This window comes from Nothobranchius furzeri, chromosome 5 (assembly GCF_043380555.1).
Source record: "Nothobranchius furzeri strain GRZ-AD chromosome 5, NfurGRZ-RIMD1, whole genome shotgun sequence".
Lineage (NCBI taxonomy): Eukaryota > Metazoa > Chordata > Actinopteri > Cyprinodontiformes > Nothobranchiidae > Nothobranchius > Nothobranchius furzeri.
In genome coordinates, this window is record NC_091745.1 from 81,165,217 (window position 1) to 81,185,147 (window position 19,931).

Here is a 19,931-nt window from a genome sequence, read left to right on the forward strand (position 1 = left end):
ACACACACACACACACACACACACACACACACACACAAATGCGCACACAGACACACACACACATACACATGCACATACACACACACATATGTAAACACACACACCCACATATGTAAACACACACACACGCATACGCATGCACATACACACACACGCACACACAAACATACACACATGCATACACACACACAAATGCGCACACAGACACACACACACACACATGCAAACACACACACACCTATACCCACATATACGCAAACACACACCTACACCCACATATACACAAACACACACCTATAACAACATATACACAAACACACACCTATACCCACATATACGCAAACACACACCTATACCCACACACACCTATTCCCACATATACGCAAACACACACCTATACCCACACACACCTATTCCCACATATACGCAAACACACACCTATACCCACACACACCTATTCCCACATATACGCAAACACACACCTATACCCACATATACGCAAACACACACCTATACCCACATATACGCAAACACACACCTATACCCACATATACCCACACACACCTATACCCACATATACCCACACACACCTATACCCACACATACGCAAACACACACTTATACCCACATATACGCAAACACAGACCTATACCCACATATACCCACACACACCTATACCCACATATACGCAAACACACAACTATACCCACATATACACAAACACACACCTATACCCACATATACACACACACCTATACCCACATATACACAAACACACACCTATACCCACATATACCCACACACACCTATACCCACACATACGCAAACACACACCTATACCCACATATACCCACACACACCTATACCCACATATACGCAAACACACAACTATACCCACATATACACAAACACACACCTATACCCACATATACACACACACCTATACCCACATATACACAAACACACACCTATACCCACATATACCCACACACACCTATACCCACATATACCCACACACACCTATACCCACACATACGCAAACACACACCTATACCCACATATACACAAACACACACCTATACCCACATATACACAAACACACAACTATACCCACATATACACAAACACACACCTATACCCACACACACCTATACCCACATATACGCAAACAGACACCTATACCCACATATACCCACACACACCTATACCCACATATACGCAAACACACACCTATACCCACATATACCCACACACACACCTATATCCACATATACGCAAACACACACCTATACCCACATAAACCCACACACACCTATACCCACATATACGCAAACACACAACTATACCCACATATACACAAACACACACCTATACCCACATATACCCACACACACCTATACCAACATATACGCAAACACACAACTATACCCACATATACACAAACACACACCTATACCCACATATACGCAAACACACAACTATACCGACATATACACAAACACACACCTATACCCACACACACCTATACCCACATATACGCAAACACACAACTATACCCACATATACACAAACACACACCTATACCCACATATACCCACACACACCTATACCCACATATACGCAAACACACAACTATACCCACATATACACAAACACACACCTATACCCACATATACGCAAACACACAACTATACCGACATATACACAAACACACACCTATACCCACACACACCTATACCCACATATACACAAACACACACCTATACCCACATATACACAAACACAGAACTACACCCACATATACACAAACACACACCTATACCCACACATACGCAAACACACACCTATACCCACATATACCCACACACACCTATTCCCACATATACGCAAACGCACACCTATACCCACACACACCTATACCCACATATACACAAACACACACCTATACCCACATATACGCAAACACACAACTATACCCACATATACCCAAACACACACCTATACCCACACATACGCAAACACACACCTATACCCACATATACCCACACACACCTATACCCACATATACGCAAACGCACACCTATGCCCACATATACACAAACACACACCTATACCCACATATACGCAAACACACACCTATACCCACACACACCTATACCCACATATACACAAACACACATCTATACCCACATATACGCAAACACACACCTATACCCACACACACCTATACCCACATATACACAAACACACACCTATACTCACATATACGCAAACACACACCTATACCCACACACACCTATACCCACATATACACAAACACTCACCTATACCCACATATACCCACACACACCTATACCCACATATACGCAAACACACAACTATACCCACGTATACACAAACACACACCTATACCCACACACACCTATACCCACATATACACAAACACACACCTATACCCACATATACGCAAACACACAACTATACCCACATATACACAAACACACACCTATACACAAACACACACCTATACCCACATATACGCAAACACACAACTATACCCACATATAACCAAACACACACCTATACCCACACATACGCAAACACACACCTATACCCACATATACCCACACACACCTATACCCACATATACGCAAACACACAACTATACCCACATATACCCAACACACACCTATACCCACATATACCCACACACACCTATACCCACATATACCCACACACACCTATACCCACATATACGCAAACGCACACCTATACCCACATATACACAAACACACAACTACACCCACATATACCCAAACACACACCTATACCCACACATACGCAAACACACACCTATACCCACATATACCCACACACACCTATACCCACATATACGCAAACGCACACCTATACCCACATATACCCACACACCTATACCCACATATACACAAACACACAACTACACCCACATATACACAAACACACACCTATACCCACATACGCAAACACACACCTATACCCACATATACCCACACACACCTATACCCACATATACGCAAACGCACACCTATACCCACACACACCTATACCCACATATACACAAACACACACCTATACCCACATATACGCAAACACACAACTATACCCACATATACCCAAACACACACCTATACCCACACATACGCAAACACACACCTATACCTACATATACCCACACACACCTATACCCACATATACGCAAACGCACACCTATACCCACATATACCCACACACCTATACCCACATATACGCAAACGCACACCTATACCCACACACACCTATACCCACATATACACAAACACACACCTATACCCACATATACGCAAACACACAACTATACCCACATATACCCAAACACACACCTATACCCACACATACGCAAACACACACCTATACCCACATATACCCACACACACCTATACCCACATATACGCAAACGCACACCTAAACCCACATATACCCACACACCTATACCCACATATACACAAACACACACCTATACCCACATATACGCAAACACACACCTATACTCACATATACGCAAACACACACCTATACCCACACACACCTATACCCACATATACACAAACACACACCTATACCCACACACACCTATACCCACATATAACCAAACACACACCTATACCCACACATACGCAAACACACACCTATACCCACATATACCCACACACACCTATACCCACATATACGCAAACACACAACTATACCCACATATACCCAAACACACACCTATACCCACATATACCCACACACACCTATACCCACATATACCCACACACACCTATACCCACATATACGCAAACGCACACCTATACCCACATATACACAAACACACAACTACACCCACATATACCCAAACACACACCTATACCCACACATAGGCAAACACACACCTATACCCACATATACCCACACACACCTATACCCACATATACGCAAACGCACACCTATACCCAGATATACCCACACACCTATACCCACATATACACAAACACACAACTACACCCACATATACACAAACACACACCTATACCCACATACGCAAACACACACCTATACCCACATATACCCACACACACCTATACCCACATATACGCAAACGCACACCTATACCCACACACACCTATACCCACATATACACAAACACACACCTATACCCACATATACGCAAACACACAACTATACCCACATATACCCAAACACACACCTATACCCACACATACGCAAACACACACCTATACCCACATATACCCACACACACCTATACCCACATATACGCAAACTTACACCTATACCCACATATACCCACACACCTATACCCACATATACGCAAACGCACACCTATACCCACACACACCTATACCCACATATACACAAACACACACCTATACCCACATATACGCAAACACACAACTATACCCACATATACCCAAACACACACCTATACCCACACATACGCAAACACACACCTATACCCACATATACCCACACACACCTATACCCACATATACGCAAACGCACACCTAAACCCACATATACCCACACACCTATACCCACATATACACAAACACACACCTATACCCACATATACGCAAACACACACCTATACACACATATACGCAAACACACACCTATACCCACATATACACAAACACACACCTATACCCACACACACCTATACCCACATATACGCAAACACACAACTATACCCACATATACCCAAACACACACCTATACCCACATATACCCACACACACCTATACCCACATATACCCACACACACCTATACCCACATATACGCAAACGCACACCTATACCCACATATACACAACTACACCCACATATACCCAAACACACACCTATACCCACACATACGCAAACACACACCTATACCCACATATACCCACACACACCTATACCCACATATACGCAAACGCACACCTATACCCACATATACCCACACACCTATACCCACATATACACAAACACACAACTACACCCACATATAAACAAACACACACCTATACCCACATACGCAAACACACACCTATACCCACATATACCCACACACACCTATACCCACATATACGCAAATGCACACCTATACCCACATATACACAAACACACACCTATACCCACATATACGCAAACACACAACTATACCCACATATACCCAAACACACACCTATACCCACACATACGCAAACACACACCTATACCCACATATACCCACACACACCTATACCCACATATACGCAAACGCACACCTATACCCACATATACCCACACACCTATACCCACACATACGCAAACGCACACCTATACCCACACACACCTATACCCACATATACACAAACACACACCTATACCCACATATACGCAAACACACAATTATACCCACATATACCCAAACACACACCTATACCCACACATACGCAAACACACACCTATACCCATATACCCACACACACCTATACCCACATATACGCAAACGCACACCTAAACCCACATATACCCACACACCTATACCCACATATACACAAACACACACCTATACCCACATATACGCAAACACACACCTATACTCACATATACGCAAACACACACCTATACCCACACACACCTATACCCACATATACACAAACACACACCTATACTCACATATACGCAAACACACACCTATACCCACACACACCTATACCCACATATACACAAACACACACCTATACCCACATATACCCACACACACCTATACCCAAATATACGCAAACACACAACTATACCCACACACCTATACCCACATACACACAAACACACACCTATACCCACATATACGCAAACACACAACTATACCCACATATACACAAACACACACCTATACCCACACACACCTATACCCACATATACGCAAACACACACCTATACCCACACACACCTATACCCACATATACGCAAACACACACCTATACCCACATATACCCACACACACCTATACCCACATATACGCAAACACACAACTATACCCACATATACGCAAACACACAACTATACCCACATATACACAAACACACACCTATACCCACATATACAAAAACACACAACTATACCCACATATACGCAAACACACACCTATTCCCACACACACCTATACCCACACACACCTAAACCCACATATACACAAACACACACCTATACCCACACACACTACCGGTGAAACGTTTTAGAACGCCCCAGTTTTTCCAGTTTTTATTGGAAATGATGCAGTTTGACGTCACATTGCTCTCTGAAATGAAAGCAGGGTACAAATCAGCAACTGGAGATGAAAAGAAATCATGGAATCAATTCATAAACCAAAATGTGTTCTAAACTTTGACTCATTACAGTAGCCACCTTTAGCAGATACAACAGCTGGACACACTTGTGGCATTCTTTCTACAACCGAAATCAAATGTTCTTAAGAAAGTTCTTCCAGATCTGCTGCAGAAGTTCCCATAGATGTGTGGCACTTTGCTTTGCTTTCACTCTTCTGTCCAGTTCATCCCAAACCAGCTCCACGGGGTTTAAGTCTGGAGACTGTGCTGGCCACTCCATGTTTACAAGCTCACCATCTTGTTCTTTCTTCCTGAGGTAGTTTTGCCATAGCTTGGACTTAAGTTCTGGGTCATCATCTTGCTGTAGGATGAACCCCTGACCCACTAGGCCCATACCAGAGGGTTCTGCATGGTGCTGGAGAATGTTGTGGTAGATGTTTTGGTTCAGGGTGCCACTCACTCTGTACAAGTCACCGACCCTGGATCCAGCAAAACAGCCCCAGACCATCACACTTCCTCCTCCATGTTTGACAGTTGATGCCACACACTGTGGAACCATCCTTGCACCTACTTGACGGCGTACAAAGATCCTGCATGATGAACCAAAGATTTCAAATTTGGATTCATCAGTCCATATTACCTTCTTCCAGTCTTCAGTAGTCCAATCAAGTCTTCCCCCCCACTGAGCTGCTGGTGCTCTCACACTGGTGGACCTCTGCTCTCCCAACTGGACCAGCTTCAAGAGACGTCCTGGTGCTGCTGGACCTTCAGCCACACCTCTATCAGTGCACCCCAGGGCAGCTGTGGCTACGATTTGGCTCAAACCATCAGTGTGTGAATGACTACTGCGTCGTAAAGCACCTTGGGGGATTCTGGGACTCTAGAAGATGCTTTACAGATACAGGACATTTGCCTGGAGTTTTTGCAATAGCTGGTGTCTCTCCTCAAAGCTCTTGTTGCTTCATTAAGGATTGATTTAGGAGCATTCTCACTGGCAGCATAAAGAACATTGCTTAGAAGCTTCGATCTCCTTTAAAGCATCCATCAGCAGGTCCTTTTGTGTCACTCGTGAGGGACTCATGGAGGGAAAAGCTTCAGAGGAGACATCTTTCACATAAAACATGTAATAGAAAGGAAAGTTCTCCAGAATGTTTTGGGTCAGACTCGTTTCTGTAAAAGTCTGAAACTGCTCATGAATGTGTTTCCTGCATCAATCCTCATTCATCCAGAGAACCATCTCCTCCTGCCAAACCATCCAGAGACGTCTACGACGTTGGAGTCAGAAGGTGCCGTTTCTGAGGAGCGTACATGAGTCGCTGCCCTCTGGGATTTTTAGAGTTTTCTTAATCTGAGTTAGATTTAAAGCTGGAATGTTGCAGCAAGCAGCTTAACTTTGTAGAAACAGAGCTGCGTGGGCGTGCACTCGTCCCCCCTCTCTCATCCTTCATCGTCATCCATCCTCTTCAGCAGCCAGATGTCTGAGCTCTCTGAAGAATCAGATCCAGAACTTCCACTGGCTTCTAGACGTGGGTGAATGCAGCATGGCAGCTCAGGTGAAATCCTCTAGAGCTGTAACCTATCCTGATGGAGAGGAAATGCCGGCTGGTCTAGAACCATGACAGTTTTCCTGTGTATCACTCCGTGGCCGGGATTTTATCTGGGATTTGGAAGGAACAGGACTTCTGTGGCTGTCCTCGGTGAGCTGCTGGTCTCGGTCTCCACTTGTCTTCCTGTTTGAGGTCTGTGTGTGAAGACGGGCAGCAGGGTTTAGGACTCAGCACAAAGCATTCTCCCACTGAGAAGACAGAAGAATAAAAAGGCTGTTGTTTGCAGAAATCCACGAGTTTCTCCTCCTGCGTGCTGATTGGACGCCCCTAGACAGCTGTTCTGTATAAATCAGAACAGTCGCTCTGCAGATTGTTCGCTTCCCAAGCCTGTGATGATTCTGCCAGCCGCACTCTGGCACCGTCTCCTGCTCAGGCCTCACGCCGTGCTAATACCCGAACTATCCATCTGCCTCCATCCAACGTCATCCACCTCGGCCAAAACCGAAATAAAAGCCTTGTGAAGGAGGCAGACTGTTCTGGTTCTGTTTCAGGCTGCTGCTTAGGCGTGTTGGAGGCAGTGGCAGCTGGGACAGTTTCATGTTTCACTTGTATGTGGTTTGTTTCTCATCCTGATGTTTGCCACGAGCCTTTATGGCGCATAAATCACATCATATCTTTATTAATATTATGTTTATATTCATTATCATAAAGCACAACAATGCCAACCCCAGCGCTGCACAGACACAAAGAAACAACGGGTCTGACTCCCGTCTGAGACGCAGGAAAGAGCTGATTACAAACAGAGAGAGAGGAAGAGAGGACAGACAGGGGGGGGGAGAGAGAGAGAGAGAGAAAGCGATAGAGACAGAGACAGACAGACAGACAGACAGACAGACAGACAGACAGACAGACAGACAGACAGAGAGAGAGAGAGAGAGAGAGAGAGAGAGAGAGATCATTAACATTCCCTTTGATCAGTTTTTATTTTAAAGGTGCATTATGGAAGTGTGACAGCCAAAACATGTATAGAAATAATAAATGTCTTCTTCATACATTCTCCTGCAACGCCCTGGTCCTGTAGAATGAGCCCTGGCATTTTTACTGTGATCGCCTGTTTTTCTGTAAAACCACAGAAAAAGAGAGATGCTCGGGTCGAGCAGGCTGCTTCATGCGTGTTCACGCTCAGGCATCGCCCGTAGCATTTGCTATCCGTAGCTTTAGCAGCAGAGAGAGAGGCAGTGCCACTTTGTCGCTGTTCCTAACGCCTAGTGACAAAGCTAGCTACATTTCTGAGGACCCTTAGCTACTTTCTGTAGAACTTTCTTCTAGATATTTCCTGCTAATTAGCAACAAAATAGCCATTTTCACTCCGAACCGTTCTTTGAACGTTGTTTCAGCTGTCATCAAGGATATAAATGTTACACATGCTATGAATGTTACTGGTGTGTAGCTCACCTTGTAAGATGTCTGACTCCCATGCAGGAGAACCAGGCTTGATTCTGGATGTGAGCATAGTTCATTTAGAGTTTCTTTTTTACATTAATGGTGTATTTTTTTACAGTAAGACGCCCAAATTTTATTTGAGACTCGCCGAACGACATTGAATTCACAGATGAAAAAGATGTGGGTTCAACTTTCATTTTGGAACAATTTTTCAAGCAAGGGAAGGGAATGATCTGAGCATGCAGGAGGACTGACCCATCATAAACCTTTGTCGGCTGTGCTGAAGAGAAAGGTACAGAACCACATTATTTAATTAATTAGCTACGCGTTCTCCTGTCCTCTGTCCTCCGACACACACACACACACACACACACACACACACACACACACACACACACACACACACACACACACACACACACACACACACACACACACACACACACACACACACACACACACACACACACACACACGGGACTGTCTCAGCTGTTATTTTCGTTAAGGAGTGTGCACGTACAGCATGCGCACCTCGTGCACGAGCCTACCATTGAAGCTGCCGTTACGCTGTTGGCCTGAGGGGGCGATCACGAGCATAAAAATTCAAAACTCCGTAAAGTCCTTTAAACTCTAGCCCATGTTGTGCATCCCAACAATAACGTGCAGCCAATAGCTGCTCTCATCTTTGTGTTTTTTACTGAAGTGACATCATCGTGTTTGTGTTGCAGGTTACTGACGGAAAGACAAACACACAACAAATCAGCTCCATCTTGGCTCAGCAGCGTTTAGCGCCGATGTTTCCTGTTATTGTGGTTCTCATCATGCTAACCTTAGGTTAGTGTGTGTGTGCGTGTGTGTGTGCGCGCGTGTGTGTGTGTGTGCGTGTGCGTGCATGTGTGCGTGCGTGCGTGTGTGTGTGTGTGTGCGTGCGTGTGTGTGTGTGTGTGCGTGCGTGTGTGTGTGTGTGTGCGTGTGTGTGTGTGTGTGCGTGCGTGTGTGTGTGTGCGTGCGTGTGTGTGTGCGTGCGTGCGTGTGTGTGTGCGTGCGTGCGTGTGTGTGTGTGCGTGCGTGCGTGCGTGTGTGTGTGTGTGCGTGTGTGTGTGTGTGTGTGTGCGTGTGTGTGTGTGTGCGTGTGTGTGTGTGTGCGTGTGCAGGGTATCTGCAGGTTTAAGGGAGCCAAATTTAAGACTTTTTAAGACCTTTTTAAGGCCACTTTGACCAAATTTAAGCTATTTTTTAAAATTAAATTTAAACTATAATTTCCAGCTATTGCCTGGAACTGGTGCGAACCACGTTGCGAAAGTGGAATTAGCCATCCAGTTACCATAAAAGTTGCACGTCCCCATGGTGCAATCTCCCACTAGCTTAAACAGCTAATGTGCTCATCTAAAAAAGCCCCTTTCATAACCAACTGAATGTGTATGGTTCCGCTTACGCCAACATCGTACACAAAAAATGCTGAACACTAACTAGAAATTCATGAAAATTGAAATAAAATAATCTTGTTTATTGGGTCTTTGGTAATTTAAGACCTTTGGAAACTGTATTTAAGGATTATTAGTAATTTTTAAGTATTTTTAAGGCCTTAAATTTGGAAAAGCAAATTTAAGACTTTTTAAGACTTTTTAAGGACCCGCGGATACCCTGGTGTGTGTGTCCACATGGAGCTCATGGGAGGAAGTGGGAGCATGGGTTCAGCTCCTCACAGTCCCGGCACACACTCTAAAGCCTTGATGAGGAAAATCCCAAACGTGCTTCAGTTGTAATAAATCAGTTTGTTGTCAAAGATAAAAGACTTGTTTCCAAATCGTTGTACCTGTACTTGTAATAGTACTTGTACTTGTAATAGTACTTGTACTTCTAATTGAACTTGTTCTTGTAATAGTACTTGTACTTGTTCTTGTAATTGTCTAATAGTACTTGTACTTGTACTTATAATAGTACTTGTACTTGTAATTTAACTTGTTCTTGTACTTGTAATTGTTATTGTAATTGGACTTGTACTTGTAATTTAACTTGTTCTTGTAATTCTTAGGTGTGTTCTTGCTGTGTCTTTCTAAATCCATGCTTTCGTTCTTTTTAAACACAGAAACAGTTTTGTTTACCTGTTTTGTAGACAAGACAAAACTTTACACAAAAGAACAAACCTCACAGCAGACGACATAAAACAACTGATAGGACTGGTAGCTAACTCCACTTACTTCACATACGACAATACAATATACAAACAACTGGAAGGCTTCGCCATGGGTAACCCGTTATCAGCCACCCTGTGCCAGTTTTTCATGGAAGACCTGGAACAAAAAGCCATCGCCACCGCCCCCCAAACTGCAAAATAAAACTATGGAAACGCTACGCAGACGACATACTGGAAATCATACCAAAAGGACAAACAGAAACACTAACACAACACTTGAATAACATTGACGACACGGGCAACATAAAATTCACTTATGAGTCAGAAACAGAAGGCAGCATTTATGGATATGAAAATAAGCAGGCAGACCGACGGGACCCTAAACATAAACACATACAGGAAACCAACACACACAGACCAATATCTATTATGGACATCAGAACACCCCACCATACACAACATGTCAGTAATCAGAACATTATATCACCGAGCAAACATAATAACAGAAGAGAGAGACCGTAAACAAGAGGACAAACACATACAACACGCTTTAAAGACCTGCAGATACCCGACATGGGCAATAAACAAAGGAAAACAACAAACAACAACAGAAAGCAAAGAACAACCCAAAAAAAGAACCAGAAACCCAGAAAGACAAGAACCAGAACCAGTGATAACCCTACCATACATCAGAGGCATAACGGAAAAAATAAGAGCAACAATGAAAAAACACAACATAAACACACCAACAAAGCCATACACAACAGTTAGAAACAGACTAGTACACCCAAAAGACAAAATATCAGCTGGACAAAAATGTGGAGCCATCTACGAAATCCCATGCAAAATATGCAATAAAACATACATAGGAGAACCCGGACGCCAACTCAATACACGGACAATAGAACACAGAAAGGAGTGTGAGAAAGAGGCAAGTCGTAAACACACAAGAGCAGCAAAAGAAGAAGCAGAAAGTACAATAAAAAAGTCAGCCGTAACAGATCATTGCTTAAGAGAAAACCATATAATGGACTGGGACAGCACACGGATCATAACCACCGAACAACAAAAATACAAAAGATGGATCAAGGAAGCAATAGAGATAAGGAGACGTGGATGTGGGACCATGAACAGGGACGACGGAGTTTACACGCTGGACCACGCATGGGACTGCATCGTCGGAGAGGGGAGAGCGGGCAGTAGAGGGCGACAACGTCCTCTGCTGCCCGCAGATAAACGGAGAAGGAAGTGACGCGCCACCATCAGCGTCAGCCTGAAGAAGCCGGCAGCCGTCGGCGAAACCGTAGCTACAAACAGGTAAACAAAACTGTTTCTGTGTTTAAAAAAGAACGAAAGCATGGGTTGTTCTTGTAATAGTGCTTGTACTTGTTCTTGTAATTGAACTTCTAATAGTACTTGGACTTGTACTTGTAATTGAACTTGTTCTTGTACTTGTAATTGGACTTGTACTTGTAATTGAACTTGTTCTTGTACTTGTAATTGGACTTGTACTTGTAATTGGACTTGTACTTGTAATTGGACTTGTACTTGCTGTATTTATTTAAACAGCTCTAGTAAACCATCTCAACAATATGAGCACACTGGTCTGCAGAACTACTTTCATGGCCGGTGAAGCAGCACTCACATTTCTCCTCAGCCCTTTGGGTGTTCAACGTTTCTGAAGCAGAAGAAACGTTTGCAACTAAACTAAACATCTCACCAAGCTTCTTATTGTTTACTCAGGTCCTGCTAAAGTAACGGTGGAAACTTCCTCCATCATCTCAGAGGAACAATGAAACCAGGTGTTACCTGATGCGGTCCTGTCCAAGCAGCTCCGTTCTCTGCAGATGCAGGATCAGGTGATGGTGGACGCTGCTTCTTACTGCATTTACAGAAGACATGAAGCACGCGTCATCTTAGACCACACGACACATAGAATAACCAACACGTGTTGTGGGTTAGGGTTGCATTACAACCTGATATATATTCAGAATACATCATCCATGAAGAAATGAGAGTTTTGTAGCTGATAGCATATCTGGATGATGATCAGGCACACAGCACATGTGGAACCAGCGCTGAAGTCCCTCACCTGCTGTTAGTGGCGGGAGGAGCAGCATGCTCTGGTGATGTCTCCTCTGGTGGCACTAGGTCCATGACTGAGCAGACCAGAGGGAAGACATGTCATGGCGCTGCTAAATGCTGTTTTCACACAAGTGAAACTAGGCGCTGTGAAGTGTTTTAGAGTCATCCGACAGAAAGCGCGGGTCATTTATTTGAATCATTACAAATATTTACGAGGTGACAGACTCACCTGAGGACAGCAGAGAAGCCGAGGAGCACGGCAGCTCCGGGACAGGATTCAGCTGGGGCTCGTTCCGGATGCTAAAGGAGTGAGTCTAAAAGGACGTAACAAACAAACAAACAAACAAACAAACAAACAAACACACGATCAGATGTTTAACTCAGCCGTAGTTCTCACATTTAATTATTACGCTGCAACATTTTCCCGTCATGTAAATCATAGCTGCCAGCTCACAGCTCTGAGTGCAGACCTCTGTAGAAACAGAGCTTTTGGTACCTTATTACATCAGCGTGTGTCTGCTCATCATCATCATCATCATCATCACATGTTCAGCTGTTGCACCTCCAGTGAGTCCACGTGGTGATGTCCTCACTGAGGTTAGCACGGTGAAACTACAAGATGGTGCAAAAGTTCATTTACTTCTTCAAAACCAGAAGTACAGATGCACGAATGTACTTGTGCAGGAGTCGGATATTCTCCATTTAAAATCCCTAATGTGAGCTCTTCATCAGCTGTGAGCTCTTCATCAGCTGTGAGCTCTTCGTCAGCTGTGAGCTCTTCATCAGCTGTGAGCTCTTCGTCAGCTGTGAGCTCTTCGTCAGCTGTGAGCTCTTCGTCAGCTGTGAGCTCTTCGTCAGCTGTGAGCTCTTCGTCAGCTGTGAGCTCTTCGTCAGCTGTGAGCTCTTCGTCAGCTGTGAGCTCTTCGTCAGCTGTGAGCTCTTCATCAGCTGTGAGCTCTTCATCAGCTGTGAGCTCTTCGTCAGCTGTGAGCTCTTCGTCAGCTGTGAGCTCTTCGTCAGCTGTGAGCTCTTCGTCAGCTGTGAGCTCTTCATCAGCTGTGAGCTCTTCGTCAGCTGTGAGCTCTTCGTCAGCTGTGAGCTCTTCGTCAGCTGTGAGCTCTTCGTCAGCTGTGAGCTCTTCGTCAGCTGTGAGCTCTTCATCAGCTGTGAGCTCTTCGTCAGCTGTGAGCTCTTCGTCAGCTGTGAGCTCTTCATCAGCTGTGAGCTCTTCATCAGCTGTGAGCCACAATCACCACAACCCTAACAGGCTGGACCCCCCGGCCCGCAGCTGTCTCACACTTTAGTGCTTTAGGCTGACCGAGTTACTGACACGAACTTTCCAACCATGTTTCAGTCTGACCTGCAGTTAGATATAAAACTGTGTTTCACTGATAAACACAGAACATCTGGGAATAACCCTAACCTGTTCTAGCGGCTGAAATCATTTTATATCGGTCGTATTCAAACACACGGAACTGGAAATGGACTCTTCACACTAACGTTTCCTAGAACACCGGAAAGATGATTCAAAGTGCTGCAGAAAGTTCCAACATCTCCTCCAGCAGAAGAAGGCTGCAGGCTGACAGCAGCCCTGGGGCAGCAGGTCCAGCACTCCGGGGGTCCGGGAAGATGCCGGGAAGGGGGCAGGAAAGAGGGGTGAAATAGGGAATTTCCCGGTCAAAACGGGACACTGGAATCTTGCGTAAACCAGAACCACAACCGGACGTGACGTCACATCCTCGTTGCTACCTAATCTTAATGGCATGATGACCCTGCTTTAGCTGCTGCTAGCTAGAGTACATACCTCTCTTTGTTCCTTTCTTTTGTTCTTCTCTCTCGACACGCGCCCCTGGCGGCTCCTGCTGCGGTGTTTAACGTTCACACTGAAGCCGTCCGTCCCGCGTGCCTGCTGGCAGGTTCTGATCAGAACAGGGCAGGTAGTCGAGCTCAGAGCGGGTCTGTAGGGAGCTGGATGGGAATATCACTGCTCATCTTTTTTTTATTGTGCTTTTCTTTGGGCGAGGTGGTGGTGGTGTGGGCGCAGTTTGGCGCCCCCCTCTGGATGGTGCTCTTATTCCCAGGACGCCCCCTAGGGGAGGTTTTCCAGACTGCTAATCTAAAATAAACGTATTTAAATGAAACCGCTGAATTGCCGTCCCCGTTCATGATCATGGTCCCCAGTGGCGGCTGGTGAAAAATATTTTTGGTGGGGCTGTGCTATTTTTTATTTTTAAACAAACTTGTGCTTTCTGAGCTTTGTGCACAACTTCACTATTTCCTGAATTAAGCACAGCTCTTTTATTTCCTGTCTTACATCATTGGACAAACTGATTAATCCAGGTGTGTCTGACTATTGGCACGCTGCCTTGCAGACCAAGGTTGAAAAATACTGCATTAAATTGCACATAAAATAACACGACCATAAATGGTAAATAGGCAATGCAAGAGGCAAGTAACAAAAACATTTTGTTTAATTTCAACATTTGAGAGAACACCAAAAATTATGAGCAGGTCACTGTTACAGTAATGGTAGTAAACACTACTTAGACAAAATGCCAGAAATTTACACTGTTAAATATTTCTGGAGTGTTGTGCCAAGGTCAACTTTATACAAAGATCAAGTGGATGCATGTGTGTGTGTGTGTGTGTGTGTGTGTGTGTGTGTGTGTGTGTGTGTGTGTGTGTGTGTGTGTGTGTGTGTGTGTGTGTGTGATACCTCATTTGTACAGAAATTTTGCCCTTCTGTCCTTCTGAGTGGCAAAGCTCTCGATGAGCTTTTTATTGAAGTCAGGAATGTTTGTGACAAGCTTTTTTTCCATGGAGAGCATGGCAAGAGCATTCAGCCCATCCTGTGTCATGGTGTTCCTCAAGGAAAGTCTTAATCCTCTTTAAAGTAGATAAATAAAAAACAACAGATAAGTACATAGGAAACACTTTCATAGGAAATAATGTCATCAGTATCCTCTTACAAATGTCATATTTCCCACTTTTTGGGACAATAAAACATTTCTGATTCTCAATCAGATGTTTTTACATTTGAGGTAAAAACATCTGATTAAGAATCAGAAATGTTTAATTGTCCCAAAAGCTGGGAAATGTGTTTGCTGCAGCAGAAGTGTAACAAGTAAACTGGAATCAGATTGATGTATGTACAAATTTACATGAAATACACATTTACGTGATTAAATATGTATAATAAGTATGTGTGTTGAAATGAGTTTTTACAGTTATTGCACATTAAACATGTTATTAAACAAATGTCCCGGTTTGTGGGACAACCAAGGATTTCTGATTCTGATTGTGTTGTTCACAGAAATGTAATGTACAGCTTACCTCTGCACCCAGCTGCTGTTCTCCCTGCATGGCAACTGTTAGCTCTGCTGCCTAGCATAGCTAGCTTCACCGTGTTGTTGTCCATGTGTGCCCGGGATGACTCGTGTTTCTTCACCTTCTCAGAAAAATGTTTCATGTCTGTAACTCCTGACTCATCCATGCCTCATCTGTCCCAGCCGTTTTGAATAACAAACACGGAAAGCAAAATAACGCATTAGCGTGATTGCATCCAGCTAGCCACTGCTTCCTGGTGTACCAATGTCGGGAGAAGCCTCATGTGTACAGTTTACCTCTCTCCTTCTCCTGCTGGCTTATCTTTACGTCGGGCTGATCTGGTCCAAGCTCTTTGACATTAAGTTTTTCCACCATAGTTCTCCTCTCGAACGGATACTGGAGAAGAGACCGAACTGAATTCATGGCTGCTGAGATCTGGTTGTAGTCACCGGCGGCGTCCATGTTACATCTGCATCACGACCAAAAACGACTCTGCCGAGTTCTACCGAACACCAACGAAAGCCTTTGGCGGTAGCTCCATCGCCCATCATGCTTCTGAAACAACGTCGACGCTGATTGGAGACATTCCCATTCCTACCCTTTGATATTCTTGTCAGCAATTGGACGGCTGGTCCCGTCTTGTTTGGGCGATTCAAAAACAGCCCACAGCCTCCACCGCTCGGCAGAGACCTATATAGATATATATATGTGATTTATTTTTGTTACAAAACACACAATTAACTTAGAATATGTGATTATTGTTAATTTTATTTATTTATTTTTTAAATAAAAATAAAAAACACTGAGGAAAATTGGGAGGGCGGCGCCCTATCGCCCTCTACTGGCCAGCCGCCACTGCCTTGATCTGGACGGGCCGGAGACAGACTTAGACCAACATCCAACGGGACCGCCGTCTACGGGGTGATGTTGTTACATGTGAAATTTAAACACTCACCTTCTGTTCTGGCACACCAACAGCATCTCTCTGCACAGCAGAGGCCCGCCCACATTCGTTGGAGCAGAACTTAGGTCTTCTCACCATCTCACTGTCATGTTTGACACTTTCAGGCTGAACGTTTACCATCTCCTGGGAGCTGGTGGTGGTTGCATCTTGGTGAAAGGCTGAGAAAGGATCACTCTTGCTGACCTCCAGGAGAAGCTGGAAAGCTGTCCAGGAGCTTGTGATTGGTGGTTACTGAGCGTGTGATAACAAACAGCAGCATCCCTGTTTGCTGGGTTTTATTCTAGGATGCGATCTTCTGCCCCAAAACTTATTTACATTCCCGTTTTCAACACCAGCAGCCGTGCACACATGACCACAGCCCAGGGACGCCAGCACACAAACATGTTAGACAAAAGAAGAGTTTAATGAAGGATGAGCCTCCTGAGGAATTTGGGACATTAAAGCAACAAACAGCAGCAAGTGTGACCAGAGAGGAAAGGATTTAATGTGATTTAGTAATCCGAGTAGTATGACACAAGGAGAGAAAACTGAGGAAACACTGTTCCAAAAATAACAGGTTACTTTACGGGATTATGACCCTGGCTAAGTGAATAAGTGTCTCGTCCCGTCCAAACAGCATTTATGAAGCCACCACCAGATGCTTTAGAGCAGGAGTTCAGCTCAGAGAGCCTCGCTCTCCTTCTGCTGCTCATGCAGGCCTTTCTTCTCCCTCTGGCTTTCATCTGCTGAGCTTTAAGACAACATCAAGGTTGAAAACAGACGGCTTCCATTAGAACCGTTCATGCTGCATGCTTACATCCAGCCCAGACCCAGACACAAGAAATATGCACCGTTTCCCCTGAGTCTTAGTCCTCAGCATCAAGGAGCTGCTGTGAAACACACACACACACACACACACACACACACACACATACACACACACACACACACACACACACATACACACACACCCACACACACATACACACTCACACACATACACACACACCCACACACACACACACACACACACACACACACCCACACACACATACACACACACACACACACACATACACACACACACACACACACACACACACACATACATACACACACACATACACACACACACACACACACACACACACACACACACACACACACACACACTGATTCCTGTCAACAGGATCTTATAGCTCTGACTTTTCTGAAGGGGAATACGATGAGACGCTGATGCTGATGCTGATGTGGGCGGGTCGGACCCAGGAGACACCGATGTCCTACACAGACCCGGGGAGACACCGATGTCCTACACAGACCCGGGGAGACACCGATGTCCTACACAGACCCGGGGAGACACCGATGTCCTACACAGACCCGGGGAGACACCGATGTCCTACACAGACCCGGGGAGACACCGATGTCCTACACAGACCCAGGAGACACCGATGTCCTACACAGACCCGGGGAGACACCGATGTCCTACACAGACCCGGGGAGACACCGATGTCCTACACAGACCCGGGGAGACACCGATGTCCTACACAGACCCAGGAGACACCGATGTCCTACACAGACCCGGGGAGACACCGATGTCCTACACAGACCCGGGGAGACACCGATGTCCTACACAGAAACTGTTGAAGCTACTGACCAACGCTACCTTTTAGAACGGTCTTCACATCCTCCCCACAGATGCAGACCTGCTGACTGAAGCTGCCCTCACAGCAAGACGCCCAGCAGAGGACTACTTGTGTTCTAGATCTGTGCTAAGACTCCTGCTGCAGGATGGAGGAGTTCTCCTTCGCGAGGAATGCAGAGCCTTCTTCTGCGGAACCGGGTCTTGTCCTGGTTGAGACTGAAATATTAATGATGTGTGGAAACACGCGGAGCCGTCAGCTGACAGAAGGAAGTGGAGATGAAACAGCAGAGGGATCTGACTGGTGCAGCACAGGTGGCGACGCCAGTGGGCGTATGATGAAGACAGGAGAATCAGAAGGTGACATCCACAGGTGGAGCTGAGCAGGTGGTGTCAGATAGCGCGGCGCAGCTCTAGACTGCCCTGGAAGAGGAGT

The 19,931-nt window shown here is 45.0% G+C and overlaps 1 long non-coding RNA gene across 1 annotated transcript; it reads right to left on the reverse strand.

Moving 5' to 3' along the window:
- Positions 1-12,381: 12,381 nt before the first annotated feature.
- LOC129161877 (uncharacterized) lies at positions 12,382-14,441 on the reverse strand. Its single transcript, XR_008561955.2, has 3 exons — positions 13,813-14,441; positions 13,591-13,657; positions 12,382-13,380 (listed from the first exon to the last, which is right to left on the reverse strand). It is a non-coding gene; the product is annotated as an uncharacterized lncRNA (long non-coding RNA).
- Positions 14,442-19,931: the final 5,490 nt, after the last annotated feature.